At 40.8% G+C, this 15,004-nt stretch overlaps 1 long non-coding RNA gene across 1 annotated transcript; it reads right to left on the bottom strand.

Moving 5' to 3' along the window:
- Positions 1–10,314: 10,314 nt before the first annotated feature.
- Positions 10,315–14,600, bottom strand: LOC121269695. The gene is made up of 3 exons (XR_005941395.1): positions 14,480–14,600; positions 11,999–12,098; positions 10,315–10,444 (listed from the first exon to the last, which is right to left on the bottom strand). It is a non-coding gene; the product is annotated as an uncharacterized LOC121269695 (long non-coding RNA).
- Between the last annotated feature and the right edge of the window lie 404 nt (positions 14,601–15,004).

The raw sequence follows: 15,004 nt of genomic DNA, 5'->3' as shown, positions 1-15,004 counted from the left end.
ATGGAAAACGGGAAGCAGACTTTGTACCTAGAATTCAAGAAGATCTGATGAGTTGTTAGTAACAAGTAACTGTACCATTGTCAGGATATGGGGTAGTCCATTTAGGACTGTGACGAGGAGAAATTTCTTCACTCTGAGGGTGGTGAACCTGTGGAATTTTCTACCACAGAAGGCTGTGGAGGCCAAGTCACTGCATATATTTAAAAAGGAAATAGATAAATAAATATATAAGTAGATAAATAAAGTTGTCAAGGGGTATGGGGAGAGCGCGGGAGTATGGCGTTGAGATAGAGGATTAGCCGTTATCATATTGAATGGCGGAGCAGGCTCGAGGGGCTAAATGGACTACTCCTTCTCCTATTTTCTATGTTTCTATTCTGGAATTTTCAACTGTTGATAGGATGCTATTTCTTAGTTAACTGTGAGCACTGATGTTTTTGGTTCTCTCCCTGGACTATTCCATATTGACCTGCCTTTACTACAGCGGGGCAGATTTCCTCTGCGTAATGTGACTGCAGACGTGTTTCCTCTAAATGAGGTTTATGTTTTCCTTACACAGAGAAAACATCCCCCCAACCCCCTGCCCCACAGATCACTAATTGATTTAACAATTGTGCTGAATAATTTTTGTTTTGTATTACCCATGTGTGTGCATCACCTAAAAATTGTTGCAATATGCCTTCAAGGGATTGCAGCATGACATCACTAGAAAGGAAGTTTGTCATGTGATCCAGTTTTTGTTTCACTTTTGATTTTGATCAGAGCACACAAACACAGCTCTGCTGCTGGTGTGTCTTCATGCTTTATACCCATGCATATCTGTTCATCTGTTTACCCAATTTCTTGTGAATGATTGGTGCCATTATACCATTATAAAAACACAATAGAAACCACAAACTTTTTTCTATCCTTTGAAACATAAGTTCACCTATACACCACAGAACACATCCTACATTTGCATCTCTAATATTTGCCACCTTCAAATAGAAAATAAGAGAACTGAGTCAGTGACTTTTTTTCAATTAATTTCCTTGGCAAACCTTTATGATGTGTTGCTACTGTGGGAAAGATATTTTGCACATTCACTAATTAATAACATACATTCAGATCAGTTCTAATGCAATAAAATATGGGCATGTACTGTCTATTGGGCAAGCAGGAACTCTACCTGTGTTAGGTGGTTTGGCAACTGTTGGTCATGATGCTATGTTTCTCCAACCCAAATGATAAAACTTTTAGCAAAATAAATGGCACATTTGCAAACTAATGAATGGGCCTAAGGCCACCACTTTCGGTCCTGAAAAGTGCCAAGTCTACCTAAGATTACCCTGGAAGGGTAATGTATCTCAAAAATTTGAGCAACAGGTGAAGTTAACTGTTTCATCCTGCTACTATGCATTAGTAACATGAGTGTTGTTCGCCATTAACAGGATGCTGCTGTCAAGCCAAAAAGACGTTCTGCCTATCACATAAGTGAGTAATGTGATAGGTATGATGCTAGGTATGTAGGTCTACATCCCAAAGATAGGCAGATTGTGTCAAACAGAATGTCTCTTTGGCTGTTTGCAACAAGAAAGGTACTAACTGTATCCAATCAGCCCATGATTGTAAAACTCAGAACACAGTGTCCAACATTAGCTGTTCTTCTGCGATTGGACAACATTTGCTAACCAGTCCTGAGTGTTCTAAGAATTATGCTGACAACCAATTTAAGAATAGCAGTCATGCTTGCAATGTGACGCACTTACACGTGCTAGAAGCTACAAATATTAATACACAGAGCAAGGTTCTTTACAGACAGAAAGAATATGTGCACCTGTTTCAGCTGAACAAAAGAGGCAAAGCCATGTTCTGGTTCATTCCCCAGGGCAATGCCTTGACCAATCAGAGCTAACCTGCCCTGGTTTGAATTTAAACAAAGCTTGGCAGTTAACTGTCAGTCATCAGTTAACTGGTGCATTCTCCAAGGCGATGATTCTATCAATCAGAGTCCACATGTCAACCGATCATCACTCTCTTCTCATGAAGTATAAATTGTTGCTCCTTTTATATTTGATATTCTTGCGAACATCCTAATGAGTGTAAGACGAAAAACTTCGACACGTCTCTTTTTCCAGTGATACATTTGTATTTATTTGGAAAAGATTAAGGCCTTGCATTACAAGCTGGTTGAATATAATAGTGAAAGAATTCATTAATTAGGAATAATATTTTGGGCTGGAGTACTTTGAAACACCCCCCAGGAAAGACTTGGAAATCAACTGTTTGCAAAGTCCCTTCACGAGAGGAGCTACTGAGGTGGGATATCATGGCAATTCTCAATCTCCCATTCATGTTTTCCAAGGTCTTCTACTGATCTTTCAAAGTTACTACAGCCAATAATGCAGAAATTCTACACGGTTTTCAGTTTGACAGGATATAAGCAAATCTATGGAAACCTCTCACCAGACAAGTCCTAACCCTTACCATGCTTTTGATTGTGAACTGAAGGTAATAGCATTCAGTAGCAGGAAAAGATACATGAGGAAAATGAACATTATTTTATATTAGTACCTCAGGCACCCATACCATGCTTGTAAAAAAAAAGTGTGATCAGTTCAAGTTTGAGGCCATTGTTTTTTTCTACTGCTTCTGAGGGTATCTCAGAACTTTATTGACCAGAGGAGGCCATTTAGTCTTAGCCCCATTAGACTACTCTTGTCCCATGTATATTTTTTAGAAATTGAATGTTTTGCTTTTAAAGACTACTAAGGATACTGCCGCTTCCTCTGTTTCTAATAGAGCACTCCACATCCGACAAACCTGTGTGTGACAAAATTCCCTCCGTTTGTTCTTTTTAGGTTAACTGTATGCCCTCCTGTTACTGATTCACCAACCACTGGAAAGAATCTTTTTCTATTTACCTTATTAAAGCCCCACATCATTTTAAACATCTTGATCGGATTTCCTTTTAACCTTCTCTTTTTCACAATGACAGTAATTCAGATTTTAATTGTTACCCAGAAAGACTTATCTTGCTTTCATAAGGGCTAGACATCTGTGATTCTGTTAACTTTTTAATCAAGAAAGTAAGCAACGTGAACATTACCTTCTGGGCAATAGTATCCCCTGGGGCATGGAAGGGGAGTCTGTACTCCATGTAAAAGATCAGAATCACTGTCGGGTGTTAAATGACAGAAAAATCCAGCAGGACAAGGGATACAAGATGCCTAAAATGAGAAAAATAATGGTTTAGGTTTTCAGTCAAACAATGTGCAAAATTTCCCGACGACAAAAAGAAAAGCTTAAAAGAAAGTGGTTTCCTTTGGAATTAAAGGTGTGTCACCGTGCTATTGACAAACTTGCCCACTGGCCCAACCATCCAATATGGCCAGTGTGGTTTGGCCTCATTACCATTCTACTGGTGAGCTGCTCACCTAATTCAAGCAACTCACCAGCAAAGAGGACCTGAAATTCTGGCAACTCCAACTGAACCAGTGCAGACGAGTTAAAGAGGAGGGAGGTGACCCTGGTGGAGAGGAGTGGAAGTTTGAGCATTGCTGGCATCATATGCGGGGTCAAGAGGAGCATTATTCAGCTTTAAACCATAACCCTTCCTTTTTACTGAAAGGGCTGCAGTTTTTCCCTTAAGGACCCACTATTTCAGACCAATGTCAAATACCAATAAATAGAGCGCGTGCTCGCCCCATACTACAGCACCTGACATCATGGTCTATTTTGCATTCGGCAAGTACCTGGGCAACTCTCTTCAAGGAAAAGACTGGTCAAAATGTTGGCAACACAAACAATGGCGGCAAAACGGAGGTAAACGTTGCACCGAGATTTTCATCTTGCCAAAATCATGAAATTCAGTGCAGCACCTCACTATATGTAAATGGAGCATTTTAAATGAGGTTCACCCAAACCCATTCACTTCATCGAAATCTTGACTTGAAAATTGGGCACAGTGTGAACAGGGGGCCTGACTTCAACTTGTGGCCAAAGCAGGCAGGAGGAAGGTGTTCAAAGCATCTTATGCAATACAATTTTCATGAGTGATTGTGGCTGCACCTTGGGTGGGGTGGAGTATTGCCACTGTGTAGCTATGATGCAGCGTGAGGATAAGACAGAAAAAGTTTGAAGGTATGATGAAATATTTTTTAAAAGATATTCAATGGTCTTTAATGCAAGCAGATAAGTCAGTTTTTAACAGTTTGAAGATAAATTTACAACAAAGTTACATAGTTACTGGATGCTCGAGTTAAATTGAAATCTTTGGAGGCAGGCTCATTACATCTGACAATTACAATGTAAAAATAGGCAGTGTTCACTATTAGCAGGAGAGAAAAGACTTGCATCTGTATACCACCTTTCACAATCACAGGATGTTCCAAAGTGCCTAACAGTCAAATTTGAAGTTTAATGACTATTGGAATGTAGGAAATGTGGCAGTCAACTTGTGCACAGTAAGATCCCTCAAACAGTAATGTGATAATGACCAGTTAACCTGCTTTTGTGATGTTTGGTGCAAAGCCAATGTTTTTGATCTACTGATGTTACGCTTTTTCCATCCAAACCAGTGACAAAACTTCAATAAATCTGAACTTTGTACCTGCCCAATCTGGTCCTGAAAGGTCCCTGGGGAACATGGTCTTGGTTTTACACTCCCCTGTGGACACTGGTTTCCTTTAGGACAGATGAAAGAAGCTGGTCTGCTGGAGTTCTGACCAGGCGGACAATAAAACCCTGCTTCACAAGCTTGGGAAGGTGAAACAAGTCCTTGCCTGTCACAGGACAATCCTAGGAAAGAAAACAGTAAGAGAAACTGTTCAATTCAGTCTGTTGCGAAATGAAAACTGACATTTGTAATATAAAGGGTTAACGGATGGGGTATGTGAATATGTGACTTTGATGATGATGTGTCACTGATGTCAATCAATCATGAGAGATTGGAATCATGCCTAGGAGTAACATGCCTACTCTGTAACCTGTTTAGATGCAATACTAATAAACAAGTGTTAAACAGATACCAGACTATGACTATAGTCTGTCTACTAACTAAGTACCATGCCTAGAAAGAAGGACCATCTCAGAACATCAGTATTTTCCTTTTTGTTCCCAATGAATTGATAATTCAAAATCAAGTTGGCAGCAGGGCAGAGAGCCATTCCACTGAGAAACATGAACGGGTCTCTCCCCACTCCACACTATTACCAGTCAGCTAATAAGCAACTGGCATGCAAACCCTCTTTTCCAACTAGAATACCAGACACTTCGGTGGCAAACACAACTCGGTCCCACATAATGTAGGTAGTTGCACTTTCCCCCCATCACTAAACACACCGTTAAGAAACTCGGTGTGTATTTATACCACAGTGACTGAGACCAGAAACTGTACGTCTGGTTTCAGACAACCGGACCACTGTTTGCATTGCTAGACTCCTGGAATAACAAAGTAGTACAAGGGTATTTACAGTGAAGGGGCAGAAGCAGGATGTAATTGTTACAATGTGCTTACTCCCATTAGGGGGCTATCAAGTGTTCTCCAAAAAGGACCTGAAAATCTTTGCAAACCAGACTCTTTTTAGAGTCTAAACTCTTTTTAACATTGGCATGCAGCCAAAACCCTCAATCATAGTCTCACACTCCCCGCCAACATAAATGACTCAGCAAATCAGACATAAATTAAAATGGACAGGTTGAATAATGTAGGTCATAATGCTGGCTTGACAACCTGAAGTTTTGCTAGTTTTCATTTGGGGCTTGAGAGAAATTTTAGAGAGCTTTTATCTCCTTGAAAGTGATCTCTATACATTAGGTAGGCCTTACAATCCTACAAATTTCTCAAGACTTGTGAAGGGAATAGCATTGATAGTTAAGAATATTTCCTCAATTCATATCTTCGAGTTGCCTTTGTTTTCACCCCTAATTATATTGCAATTGTAACAGTATGACTTTTTTTGCTATTTCCTCTTTGCAAGCACATTGTGGCTGGGAATTGCCCTATAAGGATAAAATGACTTAGCATTATGGGTACTGCCTTAAGATTTCTTCTAGTGGTACCAGTGACTTCAGAGACTCAAGATTTCCTCTTTGGATTTGCATTGCCCAAGGGACTGAGGAACTCCAGGCACAGGCACCTCTGACTGGGTTTTACACCTAAAAGTCAGAGGGAAGATTGACAAATGGTTATACTGGAATCCCTCTCAAGCCTGTAGCCCATCCTGATCTCCTCCCAATTTTTAGGCACGAGGCCCGATCAGAGGGTTGACCCAATCAAAAGAGGAAGGGGAAAGGACTGACTTGCATTTACAAAGCTCCTTTAACAATTTTGGATCATTAAAAGTGCTTCGCAACCAATGAAGTAGTTTTGAATTCTAGTCCATTTTGTAATGTAAAACGTTGCAGCCAATTTGCACAAAGCAAGACATGAAAAATGGCAGAAATAAACAACCAAATCATATACTTGAGGAATAAGTATTTGTTAGGATAACAGGAGAACTCTCTTGCTCTTCTTCAAATAGTGCCATGTGATCTTTTACATCTAACTGAGAGCGCAGACCAGGTGGCCTTGGTTTCATGTCTAGTCCGAAAGATGTCAATTCTAACAATGCAGCACTCCCTTAGTACAGCACTGGTGTGTTGGTTTAGATTTTGTGCTTAAATCTCTGGAATGAGTCTTGAACCCACAACCTTCTGACGAGTGGCGGGAATGCTACTAGAGCTGACTAAAGTATAAGGGTCAACTAATTTGTACAGCAGTACACTAGTAGCAGCTGTATAATACTGATATACTGCTGAACATACAGCAAAACTCCCAATAGGTATTGACTATTCACACTGCAGTGTTCCACTGCATTTGCCAATGAGCAAAAAATTGTGTAATTTTATAAATTTTAATCAAACATTTAACAACATATGACAGGAAAGGCCACAGAAAATGAATTACGAGCTCCTGGAAACAAGAGAGCTACAAGATAGACAAAGACAGCTGGCCACACCAAGATACGCTCGCACTCACTGACCCATTTGAGACAATGGGAAATGAGATGGAATAGGAAGAAATACCTGGTGGGCAAGGGAGGCAGTCTTCCACCCTGGTGTTCTTTGTGCTATTGCTATAGTAACCAGCTGGACATGGCTGTGGAGAAGATGCTCCACGGACACAGAAATAACCTGGAGGACACACTTTGCCAGAGATACCATCAGTTGGTGTGGGAGTTGTGGCTTCCCTCATGCAGTAATAACCAGCAGCACACAATCCTGTGACATTTTCTTGACCTGCTCGTTCACAGTAATGTCCTATGGGAAGAAATAAGAATATTAATTTCACAGAATATTAACTGCCCTTTGTGAGAGGACATCTCACTTTGACAAGATGCTGGGGATAATCTCAAAATTTCAAATAAAGAATTGGGTTTGCCCATATCTCCAGCAATTTTGGAGGCTCTTCCACTTTATGCACCCCACCTACACACACACACACACACACACACACACACACACACACTGACAAAGTCGCACAGGCACACAGACACACAGGCATCATTTTCAGTGAGCAATTCTTACTTCACAGAACCCTGATGGGTACAAAAAGTATCATTAAAATATAATAACTCTTAGGTACGTAGCTGTTTCAAATATTAACAGCAGGGGATGCAAATTATCTTTAATGTGAAAAGTTTTTGCACAGAAGTGTAGCAATGATTATTGGAAGCCTTATGAAGGATAATAGAGACCAGAGTGCCACTGAGGGAAGATTCAAAGTTGGTGTCTGGAAGTTGGGAATAAGCTGTAAAGGACTTGAGCGATGCTACAAGAATAGGTTTGAAAGTGGTAATCCTGTTATAATCAGCTATTTTTCTAGAAAGTTAATAGATTTTTAAAGATAATGTTTAAGTCTAGGTTAAAATGGACTGATTGTTAAAAACAGATAAGAAAGATCTTGCATTTATTTTGTACCTATCATGAACTCAGGATATGTCCCAAAGTGCTTCATTGTGAATGAAATGATTTGAAATACTGTTACTGTTGTAATGGGGAAAACGCAGCAGTCAATTTGCACACAGAATCTCTCAAAGAGCAACAAGATAAATGACAGGATAATTCTTTTGGTGGTATTAGTTAAAGGATAAATGTAAACTAACCAATATAACAGGATGGTTACTACCACAAACCAATGTGAAAATATCAAAATGACACAATATTCATGTTGATTTTGAAGTCACTGCCTGAGTACTAGGATCTGATAGCGATGTATGAGTAATAATAACAGAAGATATTCAATTATGTACTGTGCAAATTGTAGAGTCAACATATATAAGGATTGACTTGAGTAAGCAATATTAACCAATTTATGAGAAGATGGTTCTAGATTTTGGGTGGAAGCGGATCCATTATCTGATTTCTTTTTAAATCTAATGATAAGGTTGTCTGCAAGTAGAATAATTACTCTGCCCAGTCTTTAAGGCTTGTGGTAAGGAACTATATATAGGGGGATGGGGTGGGTGGCGAGGAGGGAAACAGTGAGAAAAATTATCGATGTTTCACTTGACAAGGATTTTTCTTTTTCCAGGTGTTGTGACAGAATCAGAAACCTTAACTGTTATACTATAATAAAAATTATATCAATGAATCCCCCCACAACTTAAACCATCTTTAAGGATTATTTAATAAATAGTCATTTGGTAGTACAGGACTTGAATATTGCTGAAAAAAGAGACATTTTTTGTCAAAGCTTTTCATCTTGCTCTCATCAGGACAATTTGTAAGAATACCAAATGTAAAGGGAACAACAATTTATACTTTATAAGAGAATGCTGATTGGTTGGCAAGTGGACTCTGATTGATAGAAGCGTTACCATGGGGAATGCACCAGTTGATGGTGACTGACAGTTAACTGCCAAGCATTCTTTGAAATTTAAATCAGGCAGCTTAACTCTGATTGATCTAGGCATTGCCCTGAGGAATGAACCAGCGAATGGCTGTCACTTATTTTGTTTAGCTGAAACAGGCATAATGTGTATATATGTTCTTTCTGGGCCCTGTGTATTAATAGATGTAGCTTCCAGTACACACAAATACGCCACACTGCAAGCCTGACTGACAATCTTTAATTGGTTGTCAACATGATTCTTAGCTCACTGAGGATTACCTAGCAAATGTTGTCCAATTGCAGAATCACATCTAATGCTGGACACTGCGTTTTGAGTTTTGCAAGCACAGCAACTACAGTCTGTACCTTGCCCGTTGTGAACAGTGGAAGGGATATACTATTTGATACGATCCGCCAGTCTTTGGAAAAACGACATACATACCTAGCATCACATTGGCACTGAAATTCATATACCACATATACCACATCACTCATTTGTATGATAGGCAGAATGTCTTTTAGGCTTGGTGGCAGATTCCTGTTAGTGGCGGATAACATTCGTGTTGCTACTGCACAGGAGCAGCGCAAAATAGCTAGCTTCACCTGGTGCTCAAATATTTGAGATACATTTTCCTTCCAGGGTAATCTGAGGTAGACTGGGCACTTTTCAGGGCCGAAAGTGACCGTCCTAGGCCTGTTTATGAGTTTGCATAATATACAGCGCAAAATGATCATATCAGGGTAGCCATTATCCAATAGGATGCCTTTGATACACCCTATTTCAGCATCAAATTTGCATGGTGAGCACATTGCTGGGGCCCTATTTATGAGGTTGCTGATAAGGCCAATCTTACAGTGTGTGGAACTGCAAGAATCCCAATGCGTATACTGACCAGTGAAGGTAGGCTAATGGTAGACCATGGTGGAGAACCCCTGGCAGATTTCTCAACTAGTACGTCAAGGGGAGGAAGTTCATTTGATTGCTCCACTTCAAAAGAATTTGAGTGCAGGATGGATCCCATTAAGACACGTAAGGAAATTATTACAGCTTCCGATTTAAATATAGCAAATGTATCATTCACAGATTGGAATATGCGAGGGGTAGGAAGTTAGGTGTCATTCCATTGAAGACATGTTTCTCATGGAACCCAACAAAGATGTTTGCAAGGGGATCCCATGGCAACACCATCTAGTTGGGCCTACATGGTTTCGTTAAACGTGAAGTCAACTGTGTGAGTTGCCAATTAATGAACAATATAATGAAGAATCTTGAATTGGTGGAATATACAAAAAAAAAAATCATTTAGACTTTTAGTTTGAGAGTTTTGCAGGTTGACATCACTCATCAGATTATCTTGTGCATTGCATTTTTGCCCTTGTGATATATGTGAGCTGTTCCAACACAAATATTTTAATTTTCTACCTGCATCACACGGTATACAGTCCAAAATACTGGTCCTCCCTAACAGTCTGTTGTATGTCCCTTTGGGGCAGGGATATTTGTCTTTAAATTCTGTTCCTAGAGGACAATAATGCCCAGGCACACAAATGTTTCTTTCATAAGATGAAGCATTTGAAGGGCAGAAATGCCTGTAAGAAAGCAAAAGAGAATTTCCATTGAATCCGATACCAAATATATCTAGTTAAATATTCTTCAGTTTTTATCTCATGTGGGTCGTGCGCTACAGAAGAAGGTGGTGCCTAGAATTTGGGTTAGGCTGGCAAATAATCTTTTATGGTGAATGATTCTGACAAATGATCACAGGCCTGAAACATTTGCCTGAATTTTCCCAGTCCCGTGGAGATGGGGTTCGAGGCGGTGGTGGGGGAGGAGGTGGGGGTGGGGCGGGGGGGGGGGAACTGGGAAAAATTGGGGGAGCTGCACTGGGACAGTTTCTCAAAACATCCCTTTTCCCGAGAGACTTTTCCCAGGTGCAGGCTATGAATCTGCCTGCTCCATGGAGGTGGCTAGCCATTTAGTGCGATTAAGGCCCCACGCAGGGACCATTTTGAGCCAACAATTAACCAATGGTAGAGCAGAATTCCCCCTCACCATGTGCGGAGGCCACTGACTCAATTGAGGCCAGAGGCTCTGTGCCCCAATGATGGGGATTAAAGGCCAAAGCCCCAGTCCTCTCCAATCCAATGTCCCCATCAGCTTCGGGCCTCTTTATTAATTCTGTGCAGGCAGCAGAGGGAGCCTCCATGTCATCGTGTCCTCACTCTCACCCTCCTGGTGGGCCTGCTGGCTCAACATCTGGTTGGATTGGCAAAATTGGGGCCCGCCTGCCAGCCTTAATAGGATGGCAAGCGCAGGGGTAGTCAATTAAGTAGCTGCCTCATGAAAGGTTGCTGACATGGGTGGGCTGGGCAAGGCCACATGAGCCTACTGTCAGAGTTCTGCACCTGCTGGAAAATCCAGCCCCTTTACTCTGCCTCTGTCTCTCTCTCTCTCTATACAGATACTGTCTGACCTCTTGAGTATTTCCAGCATATTCTGTTCAGATTTTAAATAATATTTTATGCCTCATGTGAAGTACATTTGATGAAAAGTGCACTAATGACTTGTGCTTGCCTTGCTTTGAAAATCAAGGGAGTCTTCCACAAACGAAGATAATGATTTACTCCACAGTGAAGCTGTACAAATTGTCCGGGGTCCATATCATTTTATTGTTAAATAGTAACTTCCTTTAATAAAACTAATATTTTATCCCATGTATTCTTAGGATAGTTACTTAATTGAGGACAACTTTCATCTTTACTACTCCATTGTTATATCAGCAGCACCAAATGTCAGATTGCTGGATTTTTGTTCTGTTGAACTGAATGGTAGGTTTACTGCCCAACTGGTGATCATTAAGATGATGTATTGTTTCAGCGATGCCACCTGCACCTATTTGGATTCATTCATTCACGAGGTGTCACAGTTCTAGGACCAGTGAATGTATGGTAACCAAGTTCTAAATTATACAATATAAAGGTGTAAATTATTAAGGCATTTTTGAATTTTTAAGGCCTTTTACGGCTGTACTGCACTATAATATAAATTTTAAGAATGCAGAGAGCTTTCCAATCTGTTCCAATCCATACATCAGTTACAATGAATTTTGTCACAAAGTAAATTAATAATTGAATGCAAGTTACCCTTCAACACATGGACTGCAACTACCCTGCCCTTCGAGAGCACTGTATGTTCCTGCAGGACATCCCAGTGGAAAAGCTGTGCCATTTGGACAGAAATGACCTGCAATAAGTAACAATGTAAAATCAGTGACTGTGTAAGGGCAAAAAACAAAATTACTCTAGCATTTTTCACATGGTCAAATAATTGTGGTCTGTGAAGTATATACACAGTGGCTGTGATCATTTGTTCCAAAAGAAATGAGTGTTACAGTGGATATAATCACCCAATATCAAAATAACCATTGTGTGTTTAATTCAATTCACAGCTCGAGCTATCTTATGACATGTATAATGACAGGGGAACAACACTGACCAACCCCACATGTCTAAAATTAAAAACCCACTCAGGTCTCTGGTGAATATTATTGATCGGGTCCTGAAGACATAATTGATCTGCATATTTAATAGGACCCCACTTCCTTCCTATAGGTTAATATGGGGATGCAGTAACATTCTCACTAACCAGCATCACATGAGCATGATGTAGCTGGCACACTACTTAATGCATATCAGTTACAAAGATGCTTCTAATGTTTCTCAGATGTCAGGCTGAGCCAGAGTTAAGGCAAGATCAGATTCATTGTGTTTAGACAGCTGATCTCAGCCAGGGTGGTGATAGGGGCATTATAATTGGCCTCAGATGCCCGAGTTGGGGCAAATTGGCTAATTTATGACCCTGGCTCTAAGTCCCCATGTTTGGACAGTAACTGAGGACAGTGTCAGCCTTGGCTGTGAAAACCCCATTGGCTGTAGGCTCACAAATGAAGAATATTTGCTTGGTCAACGTACCAGAGGGTGACTGGTGCCTGTGGAACTGCACCCTAGTGACAATCAGTGTCTTTGAGAGAGGGGAAGGGAACTGAATAGCATTGGTGGGAAAGAAACAGAAAATTCTACCGGCCGAACTTTCCAACACACTATCACCACTAAAAAAAACTCCACAAAATAAAAATTATAAGGGCACATGAATAAACAAAAGGAGACAAAACGTAGGAATAATTTGTTAAACATTAAACATCAACAAATGACTGTTGGCAAAGCTTATATTTTTCAAGTACGTTAATCCTTAAATGATGTGATTTTTTTTTAACTTGGTGCTTATTAATTTGATAAAAAGTTTACCTTAGAACCAAGTAGGATATCTGTTCCCTGTGTTTAAACCTTGACCGTTTATTGAAAGCTGAGGCCCAGATTTTTGTTCCCAGATCGGGGACACAGAGTCAGGTGACTTCCCAGCTTGACGAACCCGATATTTAAAAACGGTCACCTGCAGGTGGGATTGTCAGTTGCCGGGGGTGGGTGAGCTGAAACAGGGCCCTGGGTGGGCAACCCTGCAATGAATCCACTGGGTGCCAGGCACAGGGGCAAGCTGGACACAAGACTTGTCTCTGTGCTCCAGCACTGTGTTTTCATAAATAAAAAATAATAAAACAAAAAAACCCCTCCAGACCTCACCCTCACAATGCCCAATCCATGCCAACCTATGCCAACCCATGCCTCCCACTCACACCCTGTGGCCCCTCTCACCCCATGCCAATTTAATGTCTCTCTACCCAGACCCATTACCCCCATAATTATTTAGTGAGCCAATTCATGGCAACCCATGCTCCCACCACCCTTTGCCCTTACCCCCTCCATGCTAACTTATCTAATACCTTTGGACAGCTTTGATACTTCCTGCATAGCTTTGACACAGACTTGACAGGTCTGACACTTCCTGGATAGCTTTGACAGATTTGACAGCTGGACTTCTCCTGGACAGCTGGAGAGTTCCTGGACAGCTGGACATCTCCTTGACAGCTGGACATCTCCTGGACAGTTAGGCCATTCCTGGACAGCTGGACACTTCTTTTACAGCTTGACAGTTCCAATGAGTTTGTGTAAAAAGTGCATAATCACTTTTAACAATCCCAAAGAGTGCCTTAACTCTCCCAAAGTGAGACTTACCTCTCTCAAAGTTGCCCTGGAATCCTGTTCAAAGATGTACTTTACCTCTTCAATGAGGTAACCTGCTATCCATAAGAATCCACTAAGTTCAGACGTTGCCTGTTCTAATCTGCACACTCCAGACTCCACACTCCCTTTCTTCCAAAATCCCAATTCAGTGGAGGCAGCTGGTGAGTTAAATGGCCAGATACCTCCGTGAATCAGTCCCGTCCCTGAGAAGGTGGGAAATGCCAGATTCGGGGGCAGGACTTAGAATTTTCAGCCATTTGTGGGATTTTCGCTGATATGAAGAGGCTCTCCATCATGGCACAAATACAGGCCTGAGGGTTCCATTACCAGACATAGGAATGAGCTGATAATTTCCAAGTACAGCTTGCAAATCCAAAACATGCAAAAAGGAATGTCCACAAGACCTAACACCAGAGCGCTTGGGGGATTGGCTCTATGAGCTCTGAGTAGGGCATTAATGGACAAAATTCAAAGCATTGTAACTACCTGGGGGACAGGGGCCTCCAGTGTCATCCTTGACTGGATTTTCTGGCACCTTGGCTCCTTGTAAGCAGTAGAAACCTTCCCAGCATTCACCTGAAGGTGTCACAAGACCTTCTGAACCACAATAATGACCAAAAACACAAGGGGTGCAGTCACTCTGAAAAAGAACACTAACGTTAAGCGACAATATGGTATATTAAAACACCCCAACCAACATACTTTTGATTTTCCTGCCTATAATGAAAAAGTGCTTCCCCAGTAAATTGTCATCCTCAGTATGAAATTTTCATGATGGGGAAAATAAAATAATCATGTTTTTTTTTAAAATCTCTCCTCACACAACTAGCTGTTTAAATTATTTAAGAAAAGTTGTGTAAACGTAGGTTAAATTCAGGTCACTCAAAAAGATTTTTGAGTGAGAGGAAAATAAAAGAAAGGAACTTTCTCATGTTGCTCAATACCCTTTGCATACAAGGAAGGAATTGGATATTCATTCATTGTTGTTCTACAGAGGAGGTGTACCAGGTA

Source organism: Carcharodon carcharias, chromosome 25, assembly GCF_017639515.1.
Source record: "Carcharodon carcharias isolate sCarCar2 chromosome 25, sCarCar2.pri, whole genome shotgun sequence".
In the NCBI taxonomy this organism is placed as follows: domain Eukaryota; kingdom Metazoa; phylum Chordata; class Chondrichthyes; order Lamniformes; family Lamnidae; genus Carcharodon; species Carcharodon carcharias.
The sequence above is the reverse complement of the archived record's forward strand: the minus strand, read 5'-3'. Positions and strand labels throughout refer to the sequence as shown.